The sequence below is a fragment of the Camelus bactrianus genome, chromosome 12, assembly GCF_048773025.1.
Source record: "Camelus bactrianus isolate YW-2024 breed Bactrian camel chromosome 12, ASM4877302v1, whole genome shotgun sequence".
Taxonomy (NCBI): Eukaryota; Metazoa; Chordata; class Mammalia; order Artiodactyla; family Camelidae; genus Camelus; species Camelus bactrianus.
In genome coordinates this window covers 19,582,588-19,607,103 of record NC_133550.1, presented here as the reverse complement: position 1 = coordinate 19,607,103, position 24,516 = coordinate 19,582,588, and positions in this window count along the sequence as shown.

Below are 24,516 nucleotides of genomic sequence, written 5' to 3'. Positions count from 1 at the left end.
AATAGTAATTAATTCCTTCTTTGAGGGTAATCTGCTTCATGTCTGTATCCTCAGAGTATAAGGTCTATGGGACACTATTATGTCTTCTTCCCACCTGTCTGCTGAGTTCTTAACACAGTACCTGGAACATAATAAGGACTCAGTATTTCGCTTTATAAATGAAAACCAAGAAATAAAAAATAAAATGGAGTAGTTGGGCAATGGCAAGGAGATGGCAGGGAACAGCAGGCATGGAGGCCCTGAGGTAGGAACTGCATGGAGCCCAGTGGGGTTGGGTTCTAGGCAGCGAGAGTACGAGATGCACTGAAGAAGCAATCGATGGGAAAACCCTGAGGGATATGAAACCAGGGAATCTTGCACTAGATTCATGTTCTTAAATGCCTATTCTAGCTTGCTTTATGGTTTCCCCAGCTCTCGCTGGAGGATGGGAAGAGAGCAAGAGTGAGTAAAGATACCATTAGGAGGATTTCCCAGGAGTCCAGGTGCTAGTAACATTAGGGTAGGGAGGTGGCGGTGTGAAGGAAACGCTAAGGACACTTGGACAAGACTTTTAGGAGATGGTACTGATAGAGCTTGGTGGTGGACTGAATGTGTGGCTAAGGGAAAGAAAAAGTGGTCCCGGCTGACATGCAGGTGTTTGGTTTGTAGGATGATCAGTGCCATTTACTCAGATGGGAACAGTGAACCTTCTGGGCCATACAGAGCTCCTCCTAGCAAGGACACAGAATCCTTCAAACCAGGAGCATGGATGCGTGGATGGTAAAGGCTGAGACCGAGGCAAACTTACAGCTGCAGAACTTACAGACCACCCAAGGGACCTTAGAGAACATTCCAGAAAAAAACATTCCTGCTGCCAAAAAATGTTTGCTTCCCACTGTGCTGAGCCGTGGTGTCATGGTCCCGACACCAGGTAGATTGACAAATGATCTACAATCCGAATTTGCTTAGTGAAGTGTATTAGTGTGATGAGAGATTTCTTTTCTATGTCCAGAGGTGGAGATTATTCTTCTATATCAGAGGTTGGCAGAATTTTCCTATGAAGGACCAAATAGTAAACATTTTAGACTTTGCAGATGAGACGGTCTTTGTTGCAACTCTCTGACTCGACCATTGCACTTCAAGAGCTCACAGGTTATGTCACTACAGTATTTGTCCCATGGGCTGGAGTTCGTGGACTTCTATTCTGCATGAAGGACTTTCCCACAGAGACACAGAGTGACAAAGTATAGGCGAAGAACAGCAAGCTTTAATGCCATGTCCTGGTCTCATGTAGAAGGGGGAAAGATTCCCAGCCAAGAAGAGGAATTAAATTTCTCATGATTGCAGGCAGTTGTGAGTTGCTGAAACCAGAGAATGGAGGATGATTCCATGTCATGTGTTTTGAGAGCAGCAGATCTCAGCGACCCTAAAAAGGAATGCCTCAGGCTGCCAGGTGCAGTTCTGACTCACATTCTTACTGTTACTCAGAGCCCAGGTACCTCCAGTGAAGCAGGCAGAGTAACGCACAGTTCTCTCAAGACATAAAGCTCAATGCCAATCACACTCTTAAGTTTTCAAGCATAGCGTGGGTACCTAAATTCAAACAACTGTATTATTGTCGAGTTGGGTAAGCCAGACTTATTTGAAAGAACTACAGACTTCAGTGACTTCAGGGTCACTATAAAGATTAAAGAAAAGAAGTGTCATTACAAAATGACTTTTACCCAAGGAACTTTGAATAATCTCTCAACCTGTCTCCCTGGATCTCCTAGCAAAACCTTCAAACTCAAAAGACTGTCTGCAGACTGAGAATATGTATTCACCAGAGCTGGATACACATACTATCACATATGATCATCGATGCTCTTTTTATAAATAAATTATCATTGTATGTATATAACTGTCTACATCAAAGTGTTTAACTTCTGGACTATGAACTACTTGAGGTTTGGATCTTATTTTATTCCTCTCTGAATTATCTGTATCTACCATAATTCTAGCACATAGATAATGCCTAATAAATGTTGGTTGAGTGAATTAATAAAGAGGTTGTAATACTATTAAAATTGTTAATAGGGGGAAAAGTAATATATGCTTTTGTTCCAAACTATAAAACCTCATCTTAAAACAGACACTGAGAAACACACTTTGGGTGTGCATCTCTTGATCAGAATATGCTGGAGATGGAAGAAGACTGTGATGAAATAAAGGCGTAGGATTTCTTGCTTACTTACCTGAGGACCAAGTGGGACCTTACTCATTAAGTGCCCCCGGGGAAGCTCTAAACTTACTCAACACCCATCCCCACTCCCTTTCTCTCTTGCCGTCTTTCACAGCACAAGCTGAAAAATGTAAAACTCACTTTTCCTGTGTCCTCTGTAGCAAAGAAGGCCATATGACCGTGTTATGGCCAGTAAGCTGTAATCTGAAGTCCCCCAGGGATTCCTGGGAAATGTGTGCATTCCTGATAAAGGGTCTGATAACTGGACCAACTTTCCCTTTCTTCCTGCTTGGAACGAGGGGCAGCGGGAACTTACTTGCAAGCACGAGTGTCAGCCCAGAGGACTGCAGACACACGCTCTGGTGTCACTGAGCTACTGAACCAATGCCTGAATCTTTCTATCCCCAGACTTCCTGTATTAGAAAAAGTCACCAAATTTCTTAAACCACTGATAGATAATATTTTCTTTCTTGCAAATGAACATACTCCTAACTGACACAAAGCCTCCTTTGCAACACAAAAACTCTTTAGCGCCAATTAATTAATCTCCAAATATTACAACACAGTCCCTAAATAGTGCCTTATAACTTTCTATTTAACTAAAGACTATCTGGAGGTCCTTTTTAAACATCTTGTCCCCCATGTCTATGGTTATTTAAACCGCTGTCATTTACTGGTTCTTTGGTACCTGTTTACACTTTCTCTGAGCATTAAACTCTCATGAAAAGCTTCTACTCAACAAATACATTAATATCCTATAAGTTGTTTCCCTCTTAAATGATGCAAATTTAATTTTATTTATTCAATTTCTTTATGACATATTTCCAAAAGAGATATAAGGTTACTTACTTTTTCAAAAGATTTATACAGGAGAGTGACATCAGCAAGATGGCAGATTAGTAAGCTCGACACCTTCATCCTCCCGCAGGAACACCAAATAAACAACTTACAAACCAAAGTAGCTTTGGGAGAATTCTAGACACCAGCTAAAAAGCTGCAACAAGAAAATGCCTCACCAAGAAAAAGTCACACTCCCAAGGGGAGGAAATGTGAGGCGTTTCTTTCCACCTTTGCCCTACCTCCTCCCCAGTGCGCTGCGGTGTGGTTGGGAGGAAGATGACCAGTTCCTGGTCCTCCCCTGGGACGGAAAGGAAAGAGTGGGACTTGTCTGTGATGTTCTGGATTGTCTGGGGGATACCTGGAGGTCTGGTTTCTGTCTCACATTACTTGGGGCAGAGACAGGAATGTTGGCATCGTTTGGATATCAGCTTGGAGGCTTCTGGAAGCAGCAGTGGACACTGTGGTGCCTAAGAGCTGCAGGAAGACTGCAGAACCGTGGATGCCTGCGTCAAGAGATTATGGGCAGAGGAAGACAACAGAACATCGAAGGGCGTGAGAAGAGGCAGAGGTGAGATGCAGAAAATTAAGACATCTAGAAGCAGCTGTGTACATGGGGAAATTGAGGGGGGAAAGCACACACATAGGCTAAGGGAAGACACACCTCCAGAAGGGGCCTGAGCCTTGGACCCTCACACTGAACTGACTGACGAAGGTTTACTGCTCCACAGAGCCAATCCACAAAGACTGGGAGAGGTGATGCTGTTTCAGATGTCCACTTTTCAACAAAAGATGACAACGCATGCAAAGCAACAGGGAAACATGCCCAGTTCAAAAGAAAGAAATAGAATACTCCAGAAACTGAAACTAAAGAATTACAGGCCTCAGACCTACTTAACAAAAACTTTCAAATACCTGTCTTCAGTCTGCTCAGTGAGCTAAAGGAGAGCATTGACTAACACCACCAGGAAAATCATAAAGGAACAAAGTGAGAATATCAACAAAGAGACAGAAATTATAGAAAACAAACAAATGGGATCCTCAACATTATCAATGGATTTCTCAGCAGAAATCTTGCAGGCCAGAAGGCAGTGGGATAATATATTTAAATATAGGGGAAAAAAGCTATCAATTGGGAATACTATATCCATAAAATCTATCCTTTGAAAATGAGGAAGAAATCAAGATATTCCCAGAGAAACAAAAACTGTTTTCATTACCACTAGATCAGCTCCATAAGAAATCCTAAAAGGAGTCCTTCAGGTTGAAATTAAGGGCTACTAGACAGTAACTTGAAATCATATGAAAATATAAAATTCTTTGTTGAAAGTAAATATACGGACAAATATAAATAAATGTATATTGTTATTTTTTAATTGAAGTATAGTTAACTTACATACTATATACATTTCAGGTGTACAACATAGTAATTCACAATTTTTAAAAGGTATGCTCAGTTTATAGTTGTTATAAAGTACTGGCTACATTCCCTGTGCTGTACAACATATCCTTGCAGCTTACTTATTTTATACATAGTAGTTTGTACCTCTTAATCTCCTACCCCTATCTTGCCCTTCCCCATTCCCTCTCCCCACTGGTAACCACTAGTTTGTTCTCTATACGTCTGTTTCTTTTTTGTTATATTCACTAGTTTATAACTTGTTGTATTTTTTAGATTCCATGTGTAAGTGATATCATACAGTATTTGTCTTTGTCTGTCTGACTTACTTCGCCAAGCATAATACCCTGCAAGTCCAGGGTATTATGTTGTATTAGTTGTTGTAAATGGCAACTTTTCCTTTTTTATGGCTGATTAGTATTCCAGTGTATGTATGTGTGTGTGTGTGTGTGTGTGTACACCAAGGATCATATGGTAGTTCCATTTTTAGCTTTTTGAGGAACCTCCATACTGTTTTCCACAGTGGCTACACCAATTTACATTCCCACCAACAGGATACGAGGGATTCCTTTTCTCCATATCCCTACCAACATTTGTTATTTGTGTTCTTCCTGATGACCATTCTGACAGGTGTGAGGTGATGCCTCTTTGTGGTTCTGATTTGCATTTCTCTGATGATTAGTGAAGTTGAGCATCTTTCTCATGTGCTCGTTGGCCATCTGTATGTCTTATTTGGCAAAATGTTTATTCAGGTCTTCTGCCTATTTTTCAACTGAGTTGTTATACAAATATAGTTTATACAGATATATGTACCAAACATCAAAGCTCCTAAATATATGAAGCAAACATTGACAAAATTGAAGGGAGAAGTAGACAGCCCTACAATAATAGTAGGAGACGTCAGTAACACTTTCAATAACAGGTAGAACAACAAGACAGAAGGTCATAAGGAAATAGAGGACTTGAACAACATTATAAGTCAGTTGAACCTAACAGATACATATAGAAAACTCCACAACAGCAAAACACATTTTTCTCTAGTACCTATGGAATATTCTCCAGGTTGCACTATATGTCAGGCCACAAAAATGTCTTAATAAGTTTAAAAAGAGTGAAATCATATGAATAATTTTTTAAATCAAAATGGAATGAAACTAGATATCAATAGCAGATGAAAAACTGGAAGACCCACTAATGTGTGGAATTAAAAGCCTTAAACAACCCATGGATCAGAGAAGGAATCATAAGAAAATTTAGAAAAATTGAGACAAATGAAAATGAAAACATAGCATATAAAACTTAGGGATCCTGTAAAAGCAGTACTAAGAAGGAAATTTATACCAGCAAATGCTTATGTTAAAAAAAGAAAGATTCCCAAATCAACAATTTACACCTTGAAGAACTAAAAAAGAACAAACTAAATGCAAAACTAGTGGCAGGAAGTTAATAATAGAGATTCAAGCAGAGATATTCAAAATGAGAACTGAAAAACTAGAGAAAAATCAATAAAACCAAGGGTTGGTTCATTGAAAACATAAACAAAGTTGATAAACTTTTTGCTAGATTGACAATGGAAAAAAGAGAGAGAGACTCAAATAACTAAAATCATAAATAAAAAGGGATATTACAATAAAATTTACAGAATTAAAAAATATTAAATGAGAGCATTATGAAAAAGTGTACACCAACAAATTGGATATCTCAAATGAAATGGGCAAATTCCTAGAATCACAAAACCTACCAAGATTGAACCATATAGAAATAGAAAATCTGAACATCCAAACCTAGTTAGGAGACTGAATCTATAATCAAAAAACTTCCAACAAATAAAAGCTCAGGACCAGAAGATTTCACTTGTGAAGTCTACCAAACATTTAAAGAATTAACACTAATTCTCCCCAAACTCTTCCAAAAAATTGAAGAGGAGGGAACACTTCCACACTCATTTTATGATGCCAGCATTACACTGATACCAAATCCTGACAAGGACACTGCAGGAAAACTGCAGACCAATATCCCTGATAAATACTGCTGCTAAAATTCTCAAGAAAATATCAGCAGACAGAACTTAACAGCACATTTTAAAGCATTATACACTATGACCAAGTGGGATGTATTCCTGGAATGCAAGGATGGTTAAACATACAAATATTAATCAATGTACTATAACTCAGTAATAGAATAAAGGTGAAGGGAACCCATGATCATCTCAATTTATGCAGAAAAAGCATTTGAGAAAATTTAACACCTATTCATGATATAAACACTTAACAAACTAGGAATAAAAGATAACAACCGCAACATAATAAATGCTACATATGAAACGCCCACATCTAACATACTCAATGGTGAGACTGAGAGCTTTTCCCCTAAGAAAGCTTAATAAAGAGACTAGATTCTTCAAGAGGAAATTCACAAAATACCATTAAATAGAATAATATTCAAGATTCTCTATATCTTCTTCATAGACCAAAAAAAAAAAAAAAAAAAGTACACCAAGAACATAATGCTAAGAGTCCCTGGTGAGGACAGCAATGAACTATAGACAGGAGACTAGGTTGTATAGTAGGAAATATTTAGAAACATTACATAAAATGTGTATTAGTCAATAGACACATAAGTCAATGGAACAGAATAGAAAACCCAGAAACAGCCCCACCCAAGAACAGGCAATTGATTTTTGACAAAGATGCAAAAAGCTATTTTTGAAAAGGTAGTCTTTTCAACCAATGGTACTGGCACAATTGGATAGGCATAGAAAAAATGAACCTTGACCGAAGTCTTACACCTTATGCAAAAATTAACTCAAAATGAATCATAGAACTTCATGCAAAATATAAACTATAGATGATAGCATAGGAGAAACCATGGGGAGTTAAGGCTGAGTGGTGACTTCTTAGACTTGACACCAAAAGCGTGATCCGTAAAGGAAGAAAATCAGCATGTCGGACTTCCTCAAAATGAAAAACTTTTGCTATATGAAAGAGCCTGTTGAGAGGATAAAAAGACAAGCTAGAGCAAGGGAGAAAATATTTGCAAACCACACATCTGACAAAGGACTCATATCTTAAGCCCATAGCAAAACTCCACAGTAAAATTAAGGAACAAACAGAAAAACAATTCAATTCAAAAAACGGGCAGAAGGAATTAAGAGAAATTTCACTGATGATATAGGATTGGAAAATACTCAAATGAAAAGATAGGTGATATTAATAGTCATTTATGGAGGAAGAAGTGAGCTTTAAGACTGACCTCAGATAGGAGAATTTTATAAATTAATAGGGGTGTAAAACATAAGCTCAAAGATCCCAATGGATCCCAACAATGTTCTTTCATCTATTATTTACTTAATCTTTTCTGCAAGAAACTAGCATTATGTCTAGTATAGTGTGTGTATATATATATATATTATAATATATATTTTTATATATAATTATATATATTTTCAAATATTTTGGAATACTTGAACACCGTTTCATGTTATTGAAGTTATTTATTTAGAAAATTTTAGGTGTGGGTGTGGTTTTTAAAAGTCTTTATCTTTTAGAGATAAATACTAAAGTATTTACTAATGAAATACTATGCCTTATTTATTTATTTATTTTTTCACAAATAACCCAGTGAGGGATGGAAGTAAGTGGGTGGGAATGTGGATGAAGCAAGACTGAGGAAGAATTGAAACAGTTCAAGTTGGGTGAAAGGTTTATATTGGCTCATTATAATATCCTAATTTCCTCAACTTTGAAAATTTTCACAATAAAGATTAAACTAAATTAAAATATATTTATATATATGTTTCTATGTGAATAGGAAAACAAAATCTGAAAAGATAACATGTCAAAATGTTAACCATGGTTATCTCTGGCATGTAAAATTGGAGTGATAGGAAGGGAAATTTCTATTTTTTACTTTACAAATGTTGAGATTTGTACAATGAACATATTATTTTTTAATTAGAAACAATGAAAATGTGAAATTCATAAGATTGCTTTTTATAATTAATCCCTTTAAGTAGTTGATTATACATTATAGAAAGTTTTTGAGTGTATAAAACTTTAAGAAGGCTCAAATATTGCTAGAAATGTACGGAAGGAAAAGCACATAAAAAGTATTATGAAGCTAAACTCAAGCAACTCCCTGTCCACAACGTGATCCAGATATTATGGTCCTTTCTTAAAAGAAGATAAAATGATCCTAGTGCACTGGCTCATCTACCAGGTACACATTTATTTCTTGAAGGCAAAAGTAGAGTTGGGAAAATTACTTAGTGGAAATATTCAACCATGATCCAGAAGAATGAATTTACCTTGGCCTCAGTTCTTGAAATTTGAGTCTTTGAAAATACACTTACTTCTATTCGTAACCACTAGGGCTCAGTGTCTTCTTTAAAATGTGAAATTAATGTTGCATTTTTAGAAAACAAAAAGATCACAAAACTTATTCTAACTTGCTGCTAAGTAGGAAAGAAACTGTCTTTGTGATAGTCTCTCATCTTATCTAAAACAAAATTCTGGGGAAATTTGTGAAAGATGGAAGTGGGTCCCCATTAAGACACTTCTTTTATTTCCTCCTGAGATGACTGAGAATAATTTTGTTTCTGAATTTAAAAAGAAAACAATATTGCCACTAGTGATGGATTTATATTTTCAGTCATTCTTTGAATATCTTTTTTTTTTTTTTTCAAATGGAAGGATCAGGGATTGAACCCAGGACCTTGTGTATGCTAAGCACATGCTCTACCACTGAGCTTTACCCCCACCCCTAATAACTACATTTCTTTCTTTCTTTCTTTTTTCTTAATGGAGGTACTGGAGATTGAACCCAGGACCTCATGCATACTAAGTGTGTGCTCAATCCCTGAGCTATACCCTCCACCCTGAACCAATGCATTTAGAATATTAATGTTTGAAGTGATTACTGATATAGCTGGATTAATATCTATCCATTACAGCCCAGGTTTTCTTGCTCCAGCACTGGTTCCTGTGGCAGTTTCCACTTGTGAGTCTCTGCTCTAGTAAGCCATGTCTCCCTGTATTTGCCTGTATGTCTCTCCAAACTTGGAGGTAGCAGCTTGCCATGTGTCCTCTCTTTTCTTAAGGATCCTAGAAGCCTTGCACGTGGAACTAGAAACTGGAAATCTTTATGTTTTTGAACAAAATAAATATGGAAGACAGCCCAAGTCTGTGGTAGGCACCTGAGCACATAAGTTATAGACATAGGGTGAGGCGGCCATGCTGGTCAATGTGGAAGAGAAGTAACAACAGGAGGAGACGAAGGTGACCAGTTAGAAGGACAGATCAGATGATGAGGCTCCCTGCAACCACCAAGACACTGCATTTCAAGCTCTTTGGGCCAGGCAGTTTTATGCAGGACCCAACCAAATCAGCAGCCCTGCACTTAAGTATTTTGTTGACAGAACTATTGGAATTGGCGGCTGAGAATAGTTTGCCAGTCAATAAATATTGAGATAAAAAATCCTACTGAATGCAGAGCAATGTTCTAAGGTTGAAAGTAAAGAATGGCACAAGAAGGAGAGATGCTATGGTTTGACATAAAATCATAGGCCCATGGATAAGAGTGGAGAAATGTACATTTTGGGAGCTTAAGAGTTTTTAACATAAATCAAGCCAATGTACCCAATTATTAAATTCAGTATTTTTTTCAAAGTAGTCTAAGTTACCTCTAAGTTTACTTCAGTAACCTTGATGTGTCCTTCACAAAAAATGACTATAGCTCATTTGTGTGTGTACATGTTTGTGTGTCTAAAAAGTCACTTTTAGTTTCCCACTTCACTGGGTGCCTATGTGTGCTAGTTTCTCTGTGCTAAAGATGCAGTGGAAAATAATCCAATTTCCAATTTCCAGAATTCAACTTCTCGTCACTCTGTAAGTAAGTAAGAAGAGTAAGGACATACTAACATTGGAAAGGTTTTGTCCCACAGAATACTAGCTGCAGATACAGTGTGGTTCTTGATTTACTTATTTATACACTGATTTTCCTGACCCATATTTTTATTTCACTTCCTTATGGTCCTAAGTTGCCTAATTACTCTAATTTTATGCCAGCTACTTGACAGAGAATCTAGAAGTGGAAGGTAAAGCAGACAGTCACAAACTAGCTTCTACGTAAGCATCTTGCCCACTGGTGATTTTTCTTGTAAGAACCTTAGGGTATTCACAATCTAAGTTACCTAGGGTATTCAGGGAATAAGGTGACAGTCCAGTGACATTTATAAATAGCCATTGCATGCCATCTGTTAGGTCTTAGGAATTAAGTAACCCAGTCACCCTTCTTCTTTTGCCATAAATATCAAGAGAACACTTGACAATTTTACAAGAAGTAAGTTTTTTAAATCTTTACGAGAATAAGGTGTTATTACATGGGATGTATATCAGAGAGTGATGTAAGTTTCACAGAGAGGTGACCCGCTGCATTCCTCTGACTGTAAATTGTGCTGGTCTCCTGGATTTCAGAAAGGACCCCTTTATGTGAATTAGGCTGGAGAAAGACACTCTCTACAGTCAGAACAAATGGAGAATTAATGTAATGTATCATATATTTTAAGACTCATGAAGACCAATGCCTGCAGGGGCCAGAAAGTTAATACAAAAAAAAAAAAATGTAACAAGGGCCACGTAGGGATACCAGCACCCTGGGTGTGTGCCCTGAGGAACGGCTCTGCTCAGCAAGAGCAACAGGACCACAAAGGAGCGTAGGCTCAGGGCTCACATGGGGCCCCATTTTTCAAACAAAGATATGAATGTTCATGTGGAGCCTCAATTTTAAGTGTTGCAAACTATTCACAAAACTTTACATCTTTTGCAGGACATGCAAAAGTATTCTGCAGATCACATATTCACTACAGCCACCACTGACCAGCCAGTTGCAACATCTGATCTGGTTCATTACTTCAATTCTCTGCTTCGCCTGATCAAGGTTTTGTATGGCTTCCTCTACGCAAAGAGAAGATAAGCCTTGGAAAGGAAGAAGTGGGTAATTGGGGAAGAAGAGAGTCATACTATAAAAAAAAGATCCTAAAATGCCATCGTGCCTTCAGGAATGATATAAAAGAAAGAGCTTTGACATCTCCTGTTAGGTGAGTAAAGCCTTCTTGACAGGGAATTGTCTGCTCTGTCCTGTGGCACTTTAGTTATTCTCGGTTACTCGTTTGACAGCCTCTGTCTTTTTTAAAAATTGAAATCTGATCACTCTTTCTAGAGCATCCAGAGCCCAAGTCTGGTTGTAACTAACCCAGTGTATAGATGCTTGTTTTTTTAGGTTTCTTTCCTCATAATAAACATCTAGGAAATGGTTAACATTGTGTCAGGCTTTTATACATTTTTATAAAGCATGATTAAAAGAAAAGCAAGTCAAACTTTCCCTCTCTGTACATGATCTAAAAAGCTCTTCCTGCAGACCACTTTATCTTATCTTCCCTGAAGAGACCATAAAACATACCATTGGCCACTAAGAGCAAGTTTCCGACGAGCCTCATGAGAAGGGAAAAAACTTCCCTATATTTATGACTTTTCACAGTCTATTTCCTTCAGGTTCCAAATCATGTCCAATGTCTTATTGCCACGACACACAGTGCCCAGTAGAGACAGTTCGGTATGGCTCCCATCACTTCCGATAACACATCACTCAGAGCAATTATGCACCGGCTTTGAGTGCTTTTTCTAAAGCAGTCTCAGGAAGACCATTACTGTTCATCCAACTCAGTCTTTAAGTTGAAAACACTGTCTAGATCCTAAACCAGGACTGGCATTTATTCAATCATTCAACATATATTTATTGAAGGCGTGAGTATTTACAGAGACACTTTGCTAGGAATCAGGAACAGAACGGGAGTCAAACGGACACAGTCCTGCCTTTATGGATCCAAGGGAGCAGAAATTAATCAAACAGTATATAATCCCAAGCTTTGATGAATACAAGTGCACTGAAGGAGGGTCATAAGGTGCTCTGAGAGTCTAAAACCGGGGACATGGCATGCCCCGGCCTGGGGATGGAGGGGAAGCCTGCACTGAGGAAGTGATGCTTCAGCTGAGAGCTCCAGCGCAGTCAGGCAGCAACACAGGGAAGAGGAAGTGAGTTAGAATGTTCTACTCAGAGACAACTGTACCAGCAAAGGCATAGGGTGGGGGATACAGCACATTTAAAGAACTGAAAGCAAGCTCACATTCTGGGGTCTAATGAGGGAGAAGGCTACCAAATGAGGCCCAACAGGTAGGTACGTAGGGGCCACCTCGTTCAGGACTTCTAGGAAATGCAATGGGAGCTATTGATGGATTTGGGACCAAGAAGTAAATGTCTTCAGATCTGTATTTTTAAAGGACCTCTCACTCTGGTGGGTAAGGGTAGATACAAGGAGACTAGTTACAAGGTGTATTAATCAAGAGTTTCTGATGTTTTGACATTTGGGCTTTGCTGACCCTGGAGAGACTGCCCCTCCCAGTGCTAGACAATTTCTAGAGATGGTAAAGGACTCCCCTGCAGGTGCTCCTCTCCTGTGCAAACCAACCAGTCCAAAGCTTGGTCCCCCCACCACCTTTACTAGCTCTTGTACTCTGGTCCTCTCTCCACCTGCCCTAATCACCCCAGGGACAGGTAACAGATACCCAGGGACAGCTCCTGTGCCCCAGAACCCATTGAAATTATTCAAAGTAGCCCATCCTAAGCCTGCTTACCCTGCGTTGCCTACTTCTTCCTACGGAAACCAGAATAAAGACTCTTGCCCACATTTTCCCCTCACTCCCTCTGCCTCCCAGCCAGTCCTGGTGCTTCCCATAGGGGCCCCCAAGTGGCGTGTCATGCCTTCTATTTCTAGAGATCGTTGACTATCCACTACTCCTTTGTGGCAGTGCTCTCTGTGTCTGCAGGTCTTATACTTGATTTAAACAAATCCTGGGTACATTTTAAACCACAAGGGGAGGGCAGTAAGTCCAGTGACTTTAGATGGTGACTTGGACTACGATGGTCACAGTGGAGAGGAAGAAAAGTGGACAGAAGAGGAAAGATGAATTGGATAAGTAGGTGAGGAAGATGCAGGTGTCTAAGACAATTCCTGGGTTTATGCTTTGCTCAAATGGATAAATATGCCTTGTACAAAGAGGGAAATGCAGGGGAAAGGACCAAGTTTGGAAGAGAGAAGGATGAGTGAAATGTTTTTTCAAGACAACCAAAAGCAAATGTTGCACGGACAGCGAGACTGAAGCTTATATTCAGGGAAAGGAATCTCCACCACCATTGTCCACTTACCCACAGCTGAGAACTCCAAGGCAATGCTATTCAAAGACTGTGAATTTTTCCCCTAAAATATCACATTTCTAGTTGATGTAAATGGCACTTTAAAATGAGAAACATTACTATATTTATATCTTCCTGGTCGTGAAAAATTAATTTTCACATGCGGTAGAGTTATTTGATACACATCTGTCTGCCTGCTGTCCATGTCAAGCTAAAATCCATTCTCATGGTGAAATATTCTCCAAACTTGAGCCAAATTGCCTGAAAGTACCCTTCATTCTATAAACCATAAGGAGAGTACTTCCTTTAATGTGACAAGAAATCACATCGTCAGGTTCTCCCGATTCACCCTAATAATCGCACTTCCTTGAATCACACCGCAACACAAGTTGTTCTCAGATCGATCTTTAAATTTATGGAATGCAGAAGGTAACAGTTATGGGAAAAATTCCAAGTTGGCTGTCATTCTTGTAATTGGCTGGTCTTTTCATAGTTTCAGGATAAAAATAGAGAGACCAACGGGGTGACACAAGATATTTCTCCCTTCCCCTGAAAACTGAAACTACAGAAGGGCTAAAATAATGACTCTGCCACTAATATTTTTTACCAAGGAGGCTGGAGGGTTCTTTTCTCTCTGTATCTGTGTTTTGAGAAGTTTTAACCAAAAACGATTTCTGAAGGTGTTGTTATCTAGCTCAATTTTGCCAATGGGGCTGAGGAAAAAGAAAGACGTCTGTGCCCTTTCAAAGGAGGCAAGATTATTTCCCGCTAACTAATCATATCCCCAGGACCCTGATCTTGGGTTGTGTTAAGAAGTCCAAGCCGCCTATACGCAGCAGGGGTTACTTAGGAAGTATAGCTGTCCGAATATGGCAAGACAAACAGGGACAAAACCGGATTTTATTGCTTCCTGATGAGATACAGGCAGAAGGATGCAAATGGTGGTGACATCCTTGGTGCATTATGGACCCCGGTGAAATCCAGCAGCTTTGAGGGAGGCTGCAGAGTCAAACCAAGCCTGGAAACTAACGTACCCTGGAGAAAGGAGGAAAGCAGCATTCCAAGCCTATTTTTTAGCTTGTTTCTCACTCACTATGGAACAAGAAGGGAGCATCTATAATATACTGTCACATTGCTTATTATTAATTATAATAATAATAATTAACCTTCTAGAGCCATTACAATGTATTGGACGCTGTACAATAGATTTACTTAAATGATCTCATTTAATCTTCATTACAACCCAATGAGGTGATTACTGCCATTATCCCCATAAAAAAATAAATAAATAAAAACTATATACGTCCAAATACCCATTTTCCCAAAATGATCCATCAAAAAAGTCCCTTCATATTGAATTGTATAGAAAGTCTTCCTATACTATGGGGTACTGTTTCAGTACTAAATTTGGAACATCAGAACAGTATGAGAAAGACATATTTACCTGAAATGATCATAACTGCTGCTAGTCTGGGATGCTTGTGAAAGTAATGTGATAAGATTGCTTTTTTTTTTTGAAAAAAGAAGAAAAGATGTTTAACCCAGATTTATTAATTACTCCAGGAAGACAGCTAATAAAACTCATAACTCAAGTCTTTTTAATCACTCTGAGAGGTTATGTTGTACACATAATGCTTGTTAACCTAATGAATTTAAAAATCCACTTCCCTAATGTTATGCAAATTTGCACTCACAGGATGGGATAGATGTTCGAGTGACAGGATCAAACAGATTCAGTAAGTTTAGGATTCTTGCACAATTTGGATTGATGGGAAGATATAAAACAGAAAACCACGTGCTGCAGCTCAGAAAATGGCCAAAGGAACAATAAAGATACTTTGAGTCTGAATTACAGTATTTCATGAAGACTGAAAAAAAGCAATATTTCTAAATTAGTATTATTTCCTATATAATAGAATTCAAATAGGCACATGTAGCTAAATATGTAAATATTACAAATTACATCTTACCACTGAATCCTTTTTCCTATGTTTACATAAAGTTGACCAAAACCACATTTTTGAGGTTCTCTGACTGGAAAAGCGAAAATTCACTTTAATTTCAAGTTTTCCTGATTTGAGCGTCTGTCATATTTCCCTCAAGGTCCCCACCTAGTTACCAATGGGTAGAAGTGGGATTTGAACTCAAGTCTTCAGAATCTAAAACCTGCCCTTATTCATTCTTCTTTATTGCTCTGTGTGTGACCCCAAGCTTTTCTCTTCATCTACTTTAAGAGAGTGTGATGATTAATTTTATGTGTAACTTGGTTAGGCCAAGGTGCCCAGATCAAACATTATTCTGTGAGGGGTTTTATACGAGATTAACATTCAAGTCAGTGGACTCTGAGTGAAACATACTTCCATAGTGTGAATGGGCCTCATCTAATCAGTTAAAGGCCTGAATAGACCTGTTCCTGAGAAGGGACTTGAACTTGAACTACAGCATTGACTCTTTCCTGGGTCTTAAGTCTGACAAGCCTTTGGACTTCACAGCATCAGCCCTTCTCTAGGTCCAGCCTGCTGGCCCACCAAGCAGTTTCAGGACTTGCCAATCTCCATGATCTCGTGAGCCAATTCCTTAAAATAAATCTCTTTCTAAATATACACACATTCTACTGGTTCTGTTTCTCTGGAGAACCCTGATTCATACAGACAGAAACCAAGGTCTCAATTTCTTTGGTATCCTCTGTTTTAACTCTTTTTTTTCCTAGAGCAATTTCTGAGTACAAGAAGTACTCAAAATGCTTGTTCGTAGACTTCTCTCTAGGAAATGTTAAAAATAAATACATTTTTCTCTTAGACTACTTACAACTTTTATGATTCACCTTTTGCTGGTAGACACTTCCACTCCTCTCTCATCCCACAGGAGATTTAAAAAAAAAAAAAACAGTTTGGCTAATGTGTAAACATGGACTTCCCTAGTTTTCTTCTCTTCATCTCCTAGAATGCACCAGCTTGGACCCCAAGCTTTCTTGTTTCTTAGAGATCCAGTAGAATGTCCTAAAGTAGACAGAGGGAGCTAGAAAAAGGTTTGCAAGTTGAATGAAAGGAAAGGAAGAGATTTTCAGAAGTTAGACACAGATTTAATTGTGTCCCACTCAACAAACGTTTCAGGAATTCCTCTGATGTGTAAGACACTGGGGTGGGCCTACATATGACACAAGGATGAATATTCATGGCATCATTATCCTCTAGGTCCCCTAAGTGAGAAACTTTGGAGGTTTAGTAGTAATAAAAATAATTGCAGTTACATACTTGATGCCAGGCACCATGCTATGTGCTTTTAATTTTTTAATTTCCTTTCATTTCAAAGCAACCCTATGATGTATTAAAAAAATCACTGTTTTCATGTCTACTTTACAAAAACTGAGGCTAAGTCATTTGTCAAAGGTTATGCAGTTAGTAAATCAGCAAGGCAGGGTTCAAAATCTAGGAAATCTCGTTCCCAAGTCCATGCTGTTCACCATTAGGCCGCCTGCCTCTGTTCATTGCCTTCCTCTCGTCCCCTCCTCCTTTAGCTAATCTGTCCCCACATTTTGCAGAGAAGAGCCACACCTCCAGGAGTTCTAGCTAATCCATTTGTGAAATAGCAAATAGGAGTGGAAACAATTGGGGGTATTAATGCTTATCTTTTCAAAGTATGCAAATTCCTTTCAGCATATGATGAAAGCTACAAACCCCCTCCACATAGTCACAAATTTTACATGTAACTTTAGAACATTCACAGCTTCTCCAGAGGTCAGGACAAACTCTTGAACCAGATGAATTTGAATACAATGGAATGCTCCCACTTAAGGACTGGATTTTGAGCAGCAGTGGCTACAGAGATTGACAGAGCTCCCTAAGAAAAGAAGTGATGGGCCTCGTGTAGACAAGCCTGGAATACTGAACAAGTCCTTGAATGAGGCAAACCCAGGACAACGTAGGAGGAAGGACACGAGGCAGAGCCAGTGCAACACAGAAGAAGGAGAACCTGTGCAGCACCAACACCAACACGCCACAGTATTTCTGGCCTCCACTCTGCCTTTAAATGCAGGTTTCTGACGATTGGCACCAGCAAAGCAAGATGGCACAAGAGCATCGACTCCCTCCTCTGACCCTCAGCTCTGAATGTTCCACCAAACAAGAGGCTGGTTAATGGATCCTGGGACAGTAAGAAATCTTCAGGGAGACAGATGTAGTTGAATCCCAGTTTGAGGAGGAAATGACAGCCTAGCACAAAGGAGAGCCGGATAGCAGGGACGGGGACACGCTGGAAGTAGGTTTGTATTTGTGCTTTTTTGGCATGCCCCACATTCTTCTAGACTTGTCCTATGGCCATTGTGGGAGCTGCAAACAGTCACATCAGCCCAGCTCTAGTCAGGGCAGTAACAGATCCTGGTTGGGGTGAGGGGTGGGTGACGACAGATACAGGTGGGCTCGCTGGCCTCTAAGCATCTTCTCTCCACTATGAGTCAGTTATAATATTGGGGTGAGGGGTAGACTTGGGCCCCCTGATGGCGGGGCCCCTGGAGTGTGTGTCTGTGTCTGTGTGTTTAGGGGGAGATACAAGAGAATGAGTACAATACCAGTGGTTCTACATCTTAATTCATTCAATTAGGTGGACACAAGCTAAGGCCTGGGCTTCCTGCCTGTCTGCTCCCACGTACACAGCACCAGCTGGGGTACCTGGGAGAGCACAGTGAACATGAACTCCTGGGAGAATTAAATAAGACATCTGAGGAGCACACACCCTGCAAAAGAAAGCTGACAAAGTAAACAACTTATGTAAGAGAAGGCAGAATTAATTGATCAGATAGAACAAGAATTTTAAATATGCAAAATAAAAATCCTCAGAGAGGAAAGAGAATATTAGAAAGGGAGGACACCTAGAAATATGAAGCAGGAAAAGCAATTTGAAGGAAAACCAATTGGAGACACTGGATATAAAAAATATTGCTGTTAAAAGAAACAACTCAATCAATAAACTGAGTGGCAGAATAAACAGAACCAAAGAACAAATTGGTGAGCTGAAAAACCAGGTTGAAAAACATCATAAAGGACTAAAGAGGGAAAGCATAAAAAACAAATTTCAAAGATATGGAGGAAAGCAGTAAAAATGTCAAGATCTATATAACAGTAGCCCCAGAAGGAGATAAAAGTTGATTGGAATGGAAGGGCAGGGCAGGAAATAATGGAATAAATAATGACCGAGAATGAAAAATATGTAAAACCTCAAATTTAAAGAACTCAAAGAGACCAGAACTCACAGAAAGCACCAGAAAAAAACTTACAACTAAATTCATTATGGTGAAATTTGAGCACATCAAAGTCAAAGAGAATATTATAAAAGGCCTGCTAATGAGAAAGACAAATCACCTGCATAGAAACAAGAATCAGACTGATATCAGACTTCTCAAAAACAACAGTGCTCAGTACAAGACGGTAATGGGCGATGGTTTCAAAGTTTTGGTGGAAAACAACATTTACTGAAGCTACTATTTCATATCCAGCTAAACTATTGTTTGGATGTGAGGGCATAATAAAGATGTTCTCAAGCATAATTAAGAAGTTTAGCCACAGAAATCAGGCAAGAGAGAGAAATAAAAGGGATCCAAATTGGAAAAGAAGAGGTAAAAGTGTCTCAATATGCAGATGACATGATACTATATATAGAAAACCCTAAAAGGTCCACAAAAAAACTACTAGAAATAATCAAAGAATTCAGCAAGGTAGCAGGCTACAAGATTAACGTTCAAATATCAGTTGCATTTCTTTACACTAATGATGAATCAATAGAAAAAGAAAGTAAAGAAACAATCCCCTTTAAAATAGCACCCAAAGTAATAAAATACCTAGGAATAAATCTAACCAAGGAGGTGAAAGATTTATACATGGAAAACTATAAAATATTGATTAAGGAAATTAAAGAAGACTTAAAAAAAATGGAGAGATATCCCATGCTCCTGGATTGGAAGAGTCAATATTGTTAAAATGGTTGTACTGCCCAAGGCAATCTAAAGATTTAATGCAATCCCTATCAAATTACCCAGGACATATTTCACAGAATTAGAACAAATCATAATATAATTTATATGGAACCACAAAAGACCTAGAATTGCCAAAACATTACTGAAAAAAAAGAAAGAGGCTGGAGGAATAACTCTCCCAGACTTCAGACAGTACTACAGAGCTACAGTAAACAAAACAACATGGTAACAGTACAAAAACAGACATATGGACCAATGGAACAGAACAGAGAGACCAGAAATGAATGCACAAACTTTTGGTCAACTAATCTTCGACAAAGGAGGCAAGTATATACAATGGAATAAAGACAGTCTCTTCTGCAAATGGTGCTGAGAAAACTGGACAGCAGCATGTAAATCAATGAAGCTAGAACATTCCCTTACACAGAAAAATAAACTCAAAATGGATCAAAGGCTTAAACATAAGACAAGATACAATAAACCTCCTAGAAGAAAACATAGGCAAAACATTATCTGACATACATCTCAAAAATGTTCTCCTAGAACAGTCTACCCAAGCAATAGAAACAAAAGCAAGAATAAACAAATGGGACCTAATGAAACTTACAAGCTTCTGCACAGCAAAGGAAACCATAAGTAAAACAAAAAGACAACCTACGGAATGGGAGAGAATTTTTGCAAATGAAACTGACAAAGGCTTGATCTCCAGAAAATATAAGCAGCTCATATGACTTAATAAGAAAAAAACAAACCACCCAATCCAAACATGGGCAAAAGACCTAAACAAGCAATTCTCCAAGGAAGAAATACAAATAATTAACAGGCACATAAAAAATGCTCAATATCACTAATTATCAGAGAAATGCAAATCAAAACTACAATGAGGTATCACCTCACACCGGTCAGAATGGCCATTAAAAGTCCACAAATGACAAATGCTGAAGAGGCTGTGGAGAAAAGGGAACCCTCCTACACTGCTGGTGGGAATGCAGTTTGGTGCAGCCACCGTGGAAAACAGTATGCAGAGTCCTCAGAAGACTAGGAATAAACTTACCATATGACCCAGGAATCCCACTCCTGGGCATACATCCAGAAGGAACCCTACTTCAAAAAGACACCTGCACCCCAATGTTCATAGCAGCACTACTTACAATAGCCAAGACATGGAAACAGCCTAAATGTCCATCGAGAGATGACTGGATAAAGAAAAGGTGGTGTATTTATACAATGGAATACTATTCAGCCATAAAAACTGACAACATAATGCCACTTGCAGCAACATGGATGTTCCTGGAGAATGTCATTCTAAGTGAAGTAAGCCAGAAAGAGAAAGAAAAACACCATATGAGATCGCTCATATGTAGAATCTAAAAAAAAAAAAAAAAGAACATAAAATACAAAACAGAAACAGACTCTTAGACATAGAATACAAACTTGTGGTTGCCAAAGGGGTGGGGAGTGGGAAGGGACAGACTGAGATTTCAAAATGTAGAATAAACAAGATTATACTGTGTAGCACAGGGAAATATATACAAGATCTTGTGTTAGCTCACAGCAAAAAAAAAAAAAAGACAATATATGTATGTTCATGTATAACTGAAAAATTGTGCACTACACTGGAATTTGACACAACATTGTAAAATGACTATAACTGAATGAAAAAATGTTAAAAAAAAAAAAAGTTTACCACGTGAACCACTTTGAAATCACACTCAGGGGAAACAATCTAATGAGAAGATTAATCAATCCAAGATCAAAACAAATAACATCAGTAACTAAGTAAATGTTATTGTTTGTCAAACCAGGGCTCCAGAGCATGACAAATGAGAGCCAGGCCAACATAAGAGGTTACAGTGGTATAATCGTTAATTTTATGTGTCAATCTCAGTAGCCCACAGTACACAGAATTTCAGTCAAACATGTCTGGATGTTGCTTCAGAGGTATTTTTTAGATGAGATTAACATTAAGTCAGTAGATGTCAAGTAAAGCAGATTGCCCTCCATAATGTGGGTGGACCTCATCCAATCAGTTGAAGGCTTTAAGAAAAAGACTGACCTCCCCTGAGGAAGAAGTAATTGTGTCAGAAGACTACCTTTGGACTTGAAAGACAACATCAATTCTTCACTGAGTCTTTAGCCTGCCAGTCTCCCTGAAGATTTTGGACTACCCAACCTTCACAATTGTGTAAGCCAATACCTTGTCTAAAACAGGAGATGTGCTATAAGAAGATATTAAAACATTTACTTGCATTTATTTTTAATCTACTTTCTTTAAAAAATTCTATCCTTGTTAAATTTTTACAATGTATACAATCTATTAATATAGCATAATATAATTTAAAATTAAGTGTATGTACATGTGCATGGTCATAGTTTTTTTTTTTTAACTAATATAGACATATGATCAAAAAAGTTTTCAAACAATCACTTCTTAACTTTTTGGCTAAGATCAAGTGCAAAAAAGTTTGCAGATCACTAGACTAAACAATGACCAACTAATACACCCATAAAAGTACATCATGAAAGTGTAATGAAAAGTTCATACTGAAATGGAGGGGAGCTGCGAGAGAGAAGTAGAGATTAATTGGGGGAAGAGCAAGCTAAGGTACCTATTTTATTCTGAGAAAGGATACAGATATCAATGATCTTGAGATGTGGATGGGGGAAAAGAAACGTTATTTATGAAAACTATATACAATTTATTTTAAAGTACATAAATTTAAAATTTTCAATTTATTTTTGCTTTGTAAAATCAAATTAAAAGCTTCTTCAGGTATCAATAAGGAAATAGACATGTAGACGCCCATAAAGGAGTCCCAGTGTTAAACGTCAACCACCAAAGTGGTTGTAAAATGGAGCACATAAAACACCGGAGAGAAGGAAATATATGGAATTTGATTTCTATTTAATTTTACCTCATACATGTTAATTTCTATCTTTGCAGGTGTTTTATAAGATGCCAGTAGACTAGAATAAATGTGAAACTTATTAATAAATAAATATGCATATGTTTGTTTGGGTGTTCATTTTTTTTTTTTTTTTCTTTTCTGAGAGTTACATCTTGTTAAAATGTAGAGACACTAGCCCCTTGGAGGCTAATGCCTAAGCATAGCCTGCTGGTATCTGAGTACGCTACTCACTCAACTGTCCTTTTCTGGCAAACTCACACCCATCCTTCATGTCAGTGAATCTCAGGAGCCACGCTCCATCACAGTGAGCTCCTTCCACAGAGCCTGGCCAGCAAGCACCTTCAATCTTCCCTCCCATTTGTGGGGAAGGGCCCCACCTCACAGTTGTGTGAACCGAAAAAGGATCCAAACACCCTGACTGCCACTGAGTGATCCAGAACCAGATGAAACTGGAACTAAAAGTCAGATTAACTAGATTCTGCCTTTCAGAAATTCGGAAACAGAGACACTAATTAAACTCTGTCCACCAGCAGAAGCGGAGACATGTACACATGGGAACTATGGGGTAGGGAGAGTCTTCCTGGAACCAAAGGAAGGAACCTGATCTTTGCTTAGCTTTGCTGCTAGAATATTACGTTGCTGCTTTATTTAACGGTTAAAAACTTCAGTGTTTATATTTTTTCCTCCCAACTTTTAATTTTGAAAATTTTCAAACACAAAAAATTGGAATAATAATATACAAAAACCTTTCTACCCTTCACCCAGATTATTACTGTTTTGCCACTTGCTTAATCCTCTCTCTCCACGGACACACACACACATTTTGAGTTGAAGCGTTTGAAATTAAACTGAAGAAGTCACGACACATAACACATCATCCCTAAATACTTCAGCATGTTTATCTCAAGAATAAAATAGTCGCCTTCATAACCCCACAATAGCAACATCACAACAAAGAAATGTAATTCAATATTACCAGACTTTTTCACTTGACACCAAAATGTCTTTCATAACTATTTTTAAATTTCTGATCTAGAACCCAATCAAGCTTTTACTATTGTATTTGGTTGTTATATCTCTTTAGTTTAATACAGAATCAGCTACCTTTTTGTTTTTGTTTTTAATGACCTTGCTTTTTTTTTTTTATTAAAGAACCCAGGCCAGCTGCCTTGTAGAATGTCTTTCTACATTCTGAATTTTTTATTGTTCCCTCGTGATTAGAGTCAGAATATTGCAAAAGCATCACATAGACAATGCTGTGTATTCCTTATTGCATCACATGAGGTGAGCTTGCTTATCACTGGAGATGCTGAATTTGATCCATTGTAAAGGTACCTTTTTCCTTTTATAACAAGTAAGTAACCTGTGGGGTGATACTTTGAGACTGTGTGTACAACCAGATCGCCAGTAAACTTTTACCCAGTGGTTTTAGGACTTTATATTAATCCTTGCCTTAATCAATTATTAACTTGGGGGTTGTTAAGATGGTGATTTTCTATTCTGTTTACATATTATTTGTCATTCTTTTTAACAGAAAAGCTTCCTCTTCCATCCCATCTCCCCCCTCTTAATGACTTATGGATTTGTTTTTAATTCAATGTATTACAACTCGTTATAAACAGTATGCTTTATGGTGCTCAAAATGCCCCAAATGTGACTTGTATTACTGAATCTTAAAGACTTGAGGTGTTAAACCAAGGGAGAAAGCAACACATAGTGGGCAGAGCATGTCAAGTTCAAGTCAGACGGCTCCTTGGGAAGCTGCCACTTACTAACAATGTGGCAATAAACAAGTTACTTAAATCCATGGAGCTTCTGTTTTTTCATCCACAAAATAATGCTAATGATAACTACTTCATAGGGCAGGACTCTCATCTGTTTGGTTCATAGCTGCATCCCCAAAACCTTAATAAATGTGTGGACTCTGTATAACATCTAGTATCTACAACAGTGC